This window comes from Haliaeetus leucocephalus, unplaced genomic scaffold (genome assembly GCF_000737465.1).
Source record: "Haliaeetus leucocephalus isolate CR32 unplaced genomic scaffold, Haliaeetus_leucocephalus-4.0 Scaffold339, whole genome shotgun sequence".
NCBI classification, from domain to species: Eukaryota; Metazoa; Chordata; class Aves; order Accipitriformes; family Accipitridae; genus Haliaeetus; species Haliaeetus leucocephalus.
Window position 1 is genome coordinate 22,128,247 of NW_010972775.1, and position 6,455 is coordinate 22,134,701.

Genomic DNA, 6,455 nt, shown 5'->3' on the forward strand with positions numbered 1-6,455 from the left:
CGTACCAGCCTATCTGTGAGAGAGGCTTTTCCGATGTGCTTGTTGCTTTGAGACCACTCTGTTTATCAACCCCACCACCTGGTTTGCAAAAAAACCCAACACTTTTGGACCTGAGGCATTGGCAAGACAGGGTACGAGGTGCCCCTTGTTTGGTGGACACAGGAAGAGATGATCCGAGAGGCTCGTTGCTAGTCTTTGTTTTACCAGGCAAATGAAGGGATGTTTTAGAGAGTTTTCTTCCAGAAACAAGAAATGATATTTTTATATGAAATTTAAATTCTGAGGAAGACTTTTGGTGGTGGATGTGCTCCTGAATGATGCAGGCACTTTTGAATATCCTCTTGCAGAATTTTGACTGGAGCTTTTCACTGTGCAACATGGCTTGTATCATAGCGCTGGAGGTTTTCTAGGATTTAAAATTTTTTTTTTTTTTTTTTAGTTTTTGCAATGTGTCTGATTTTAGATAAATCTCTGATTGCATGGACTTGTGCAATAAGAGCAGCTGTATAAAATAGTATTTTCTAGCCACTTAAAAAAGTAGGTCTGTCTGTCATTGTGGATTGATTTGGCATATACTTTCAGATACAGGTTTCTAACATGGTTGCAGACAAAAATTTGTCCGGACTTCTGTGGAAGTATTTGTCTTGCTGTTTTAGTGAGACAGGGAAAAAAATCTGCTATGTAAAATGGCCCCGGGTTTCCTCCCTGAGTGTCTTTAAGTCCTATTTGCTTATTTTAGTGAACAAACTATTTCCATTGTCCACATAATCGTGGAGGAAGTTGGACTCTGTGGTGCCTTGTGCATCAGCAACAAAAATGACATCTTAAATTCCAGTGTCAGAGAGTTCATTATATGTGATAGTGTGTGCAGGAACCCAGCTTGACCCAGAGGCTACAAGCTGGAATAAACCCTAACTTTAATATGAAGTTTGCACACAGAATTGCCTCCACAGCCAAACTAAGAATTGGACCTGGGTTTCCACTAGGAACCAGATTTATATCTTCTACTTGATAAAGGATAATTAATTGCTAACCGCTTTTAATAGAAGCCTTTTGAAAAACAGGATTCAGATGATGCATGAAAACTTTGGTTAATCTCACCTCATCATCCCTTAAGTAAAATGACTTCAAATGGAAAATGTAAGCTGGTGTAGCAGTACAGTTAGATAAAATTGAGATTATCTCCACTAAAGTATTAATTTCCTCTCCTCCCCTTTGTTTACCTTCTCACTAATTCATAAAAGCTTCATGGTTTTTCAAGTTACCTTATAAAGTCAAATGGAAAGTCCTGTACCATGCAACAAATGAAAAGATGAAGGTTGGGGAAGGGGTGTGATCCAAGGGACATTACAGCTGAGTTTCTTTTTATGTTGCACAGTTGAAGTGGGCTGTACAAATGAAAGCTAATTCCCCTGCCAGATCTGAAACGTGCTTAATCATGCCATTCATGTGGACACTAACGAAAGGGAAGAGGTAGCATTTGGCTGTAGATTATTGTAGGCAGCAGTGACCCAGAGGTGCACGTGGCTGCTTCTTGGTTTTACTTTTTTCTAAAACTTTATTAAAGTAGCTTTGATATGTAGCACAAATGTATGCAATCAACCATGCCCTAGCTTAGATTACATATCTGTACTGGAATATCTTCTCATTTAATGGTAGTCTTGGCTAGTTTTACCAGGATTTCATACATTTTTGTTACTAGTAGAGAGTCACTAGCAGGAACTTTGACTCTTTTTAATTGGTGTAGCCATACACAAGGGCCTGGCTGCTGGCAGATGATATTGATGGCCTTGTGGTTTTAAATGACTGTGGTGATTTTTTTTTTTTAATTATTATTAATGTATTGAACTGAATTGCAGTTTGTATTTTGTATTAAGCTTGTCTTAGAAGTAATCCAGTGCTGCCCATTTGATTTAATCACCAGGAATCAGCATGCGTATGTACAAAGATGGAGAAATCTAATCGTAATAAATTTCCCCAAAGCTCTGGCTACCCATATATGCCATGAAAAGAATGGGGAGTAACCTTTGAGAAAGAGTTAAACAAATGAGTTTCCTCTCCCCTTAAGGATCAGCGCAGTTTGAACCATGCAGGGGACTTCTTTGCAGGGTGAAGAATATTCAGGACTCCATCTCAAGCAGCAAGTATTGACATCTGTGTCTTGTGCTACTTAATAACTGGAAAAGCACAAGGAGCAAGAAGAACACAGCTCAGTGAAGGACTTCAGCCATATCACAAAACATCTGTGAGCTTTCCTAGTTCTCCAAGGTACTGGATAGGTAGGAGGAATGGAATTTCACAAATAAGCTGGTAAGCTAGAATGAGAAATAATTAGTCACTATATAGTAGTTGATTGAGCGGTATGGTTAAGAAATTCAGTATATGTTTTTTATTATGTACATGCTTTTGTATTTATGTTGTCTTTCTTGAATATTCAGATGAATCAAATATTTAATTTTTAACAGAAAGGGCAATTAAGGATTCAGAGTATTAAATCTTTCATATGTTCCTTTCTGGTGATTGCCAGAAATTAGGCAGTCACTGATGTGAGAATGAGAGACCTCAGAACTGAGCAACAAACCCTGGCGAATAGAACAGAACAAGGACTTCTCCAGCAGAAGCCTTTGCCGGAGTTGCTGTTTTATGCTTTAGCAACAAGTCAGGTTCCCAGATGGAAACTGTGCTCTTCAGATTTATGAGGCTTTAAAAAGAAAATAACATATTACTCCATAAATGTTTTGGTTCATCTTACGTTTCCTCCAGTATGTGGATACCAGAGGAGTCTGCACCAGCCTCTGCTGCTGAGATGCATCTTGTTCACTCTCCCAATGGAGGCAGCCTACTTTCTCCACTCTAGATTGAACCATTCCCCCTTTGATAGATATGTATGAGCATGTTGGCATTAGTGTTTAGATTTTCTTAACCTGAGATTGTATGTTAATGACCGGTGATGTCACCTACCTGCTTTAGCTTGTTAAGCATTATTCACCTATTTTGTTACTAAAGGCCTGTACTATGTATGCCCTCTTATTTCATATGTGAAACTGTAAGTTCTATTTTTGACATTTTAATAAACTTTGATTTGAAAACTGAGGCTCATGAGAAAATAAGGATATTGTAAAAACATATTTAAGGACACAAACTGAAAGCATTTGGAGTTTTGAAATCACAGATAATTCAGAGATGGCAGCATCTTTAGGCACGTACAATGAAGGTTGTTGCCAATAATTCACACGAGATCTCAGTTACAGGTAAGATCTTCATTGTTTCTACAGTTTGGACAGTTTTGGTCAAGAATTTAAAGCCAGATATAAAAAATAATAAAAAAATTGCAACTAGTTCTTTTAACTAACAGGATTCAAAGGTGAGTAGAAATGGAGCGCTGTGGCTCAGAGGGTTTATTGTCAAATTGCTGGAAAAGTCACACATAGCTAAATATTCATTCTTTGGCCAGTGTAATAACCTGTAGCTGTACTTTCACTTTATGGCTATGAATTAGGAAACTCCATTATCAGAAGCATAGGAGCTGCAGTGGAGAATTTAATGCTTTGTCCTTGGTGTCTTGTCATGAGGCAGACCCTAAAATACCTCCGGTGTCTCTGTGTTGAGGAACTGAAGTCCCGTGCTGAAGACACGTGTTAAGCCTCTCAGCTGTTCACTCCTGCAGAACAGAGGAAGGCAGGTGGATGGGCATAAATGTGGTCTCCAGTCCATACTGCATCGGTGATAAGGTGTTAATGCTCTTGAGACGGCACATGTTCTGGTCTGGCTCAGTAGCATTCATCCAGTCAATGTGTTACCTTACTGAAAAACATGACTTCTCTCAGACCTGGTTTCAAAGTGCCCCGCTGTTTCATCAAGTCCGAGAACTGATGGTTGGAAGATACTACTGGAGGTCTCTAGTCCAAGCTCATGCTTGATCCAAGACCATTGCCAACACTGGATCAGGTCAGCTGGGCTTTTGTCCAGATAAATCCTGAAGAAAAATCTTGAAGACCAGAGGTGCTACCACCTCCTCCCCAGATAAGCTGTTCCATGGCTGCATTATGTTCCTGCCTTAATCTCCCAGGCTGTATTTTTGGCTGTTACTCCTTGTTATAATGGGTTTCTGGAGTCTGTGGTCTCTCTTTGCAGCAATGACACTGCTCCTCCCTGCCACTCAAGGACAGCATTGTTAGCAGTCGCTATAGTCAGAAATGAAACAGTGGCCAAGCTTGAGCGGTGGCGGCTGCAGGGTGGTGGTGGAGTCCTGTGCACCCACTTGGTCGGCTCTAGAGAACTGGATGCCAGGGATGTGTCCCTGCTGCTGTTGTCACTACTGGGACTGCACCTAGAGGTGACTGGGCCATGAAATGTCCAGCGAAACAGCTGTTTCAGTAGAAAGCAGGCAGGCAGGGCAGGTGCTATACTGGGGGGGGGGAAAAAACCATATACGCTGGCATTCAGCTGGCCTCAGAGAGGGCATTCTCCAAATAGCATTACTAACTAAGCCAAGGCACACTATGATCTAATTCTGTGAACTCCTAATGCTCCTCCTAGGGTTTCACTGAAATGCAGATATTTTTTTTGTTTTTCCTGACACAGGATTTACGAGAATACTTTTTCCACTGAGTTTTCCAACAATGTGGTAATAAAAGGGTCTCGGCCAGGTTTTGTACTGAGGTTGCCAAAACTCAAGTGTGATGTAGTAAATCAGGTCTGAGCTGCAAGTTCTGCTAGTTGTCACCTGAATATATCATGGATTTCAGTATCACAGTCTTCTCATCTGCACTAGAAATGGGAAGCTGAAGCAAAATACAGGTTTGGTAATAAATGAAAAAGCTCAAAGCCATAGCCAAAAAAAAAAGAGTGAATTGACATTGCATGGAGGTTTTGGTTCAGGCAAAAGTTGGGTAACAAGTGGTTGGTTTGTACTGACAGGAAAGTCCTCTTGCAAGTGTCATCCTAGAGCTTCACCAGGACTGCAGCCTGGCTCACACAGCAATGCCTGCTTTCCAGACCTGAATCAGGAATGCCCTACCAGCAGCTGGTTATTCTGAAACTCAGGGAGTGGTGGTGGGGCTCTGGTTTTACCCTCGAGATGGGTGGTTTCATCCCTGTCTCTGCACTTTCTCTGGGCTCAAGGGAGGTGCTTCTCTTCCAGGTTCTGCAGGAAGCTTCCCTGCACCAGGCAGCTGCATTAGGCCAGCTACAGGGGAGGGAGGGGAAAAAGGTGAAATCAGCGATAGCGAGCCCCACCACAGCACCCACCCTACAAAGGAGATAAACCTTTTCTTTTTTTCTTTTTTTTTTTCTATAATATACTAATTGTGGGTATTTAGGACAAGGTTTCCACGAGTCCAAAACACTACTGGAGTAATCCATTTTTGTTTGAGATAAACATTACTGTTCTTGTATGCAAGTAATATTTTCTCCTTTTTGTAATTAATTGAACACAACATTTCTGTAGCCTTTAGTTGGAGTTGGAAGTTCACTAGGAAACAGTGGCATACTTGGAGTCTGTCAGTTTAATTCTATACTCAATTTACTTAAAATTACCTAGAAACTAATCACAAAAAGAAATGCAAACTGCACTGGCTACAGAGAAAGACAGGACTTGGCCTCAGAAGCTGTACGGACTGTTTCACATAGGTAACAAAAGCGTCTTTTCTCAAGTCAGAAGAGCAGCAGTACTGCCATGAAAAGCCTTTTAAGCCCAGGAAAACTATAGCATGTTTTGGCTCTCTTTAAGGACGTATTAATAAACTACCAAACCTGAATGCAAAAGACAACTGAGCCATATTTGTAATAGTTAAGAGTCATAGCCGATTACTGAATGGGTTTCTCTAAGGCCACAAACTCTTAACTCACTTCTGCAAGTGCTCCTTTGGATTAGAAAGTGCCACGGTCTGATGGAGAGATACAGAGAATTCAAATTCTCTCTGCATGTGGAGAACAGACTTTCCAATGGAGCAGCTGCTCTGCTGATTTTGGAGGAGGGAGGTTACTTTCAGAGCGCAGAGATAAAAATCTCTCTGAAACACGCTAAACCAGATCTAAGGCCACTGGGTTAAGCCAACAGCAGTAGGCTGCAAACAACAGCGTGGGGAGAGATGGGCATTCTGCAAACCTTCCCTGGAGCGCAGCCCGTGCCACTGTGAGCGCAGGCTGCCCCTCACCGCAATGCTCCTCTGAGGCTCTTCGTTGATGACGGCACGTGTACTCGTGAGGTTAACAGCTGTCTCCGGCGTGGAGCAATACAAAGACGGTATTTCAGTACGGTTTGATTTCTTCACTGCCTTTCACACGCTCTGTTTCTGTTCTTTGTTACATCCCAGCTCAGTTACGCTCTTGCCACCAGCTGCTCCTGTGGCCCCCCAGGGAAACGAACTACCAGCACTCAAACAGGAAACGTGTAGACTGATGGAGCCTTGAAAGTTTAACTCACTACAGTGTGTTTTCGTGAGATTCAGCAA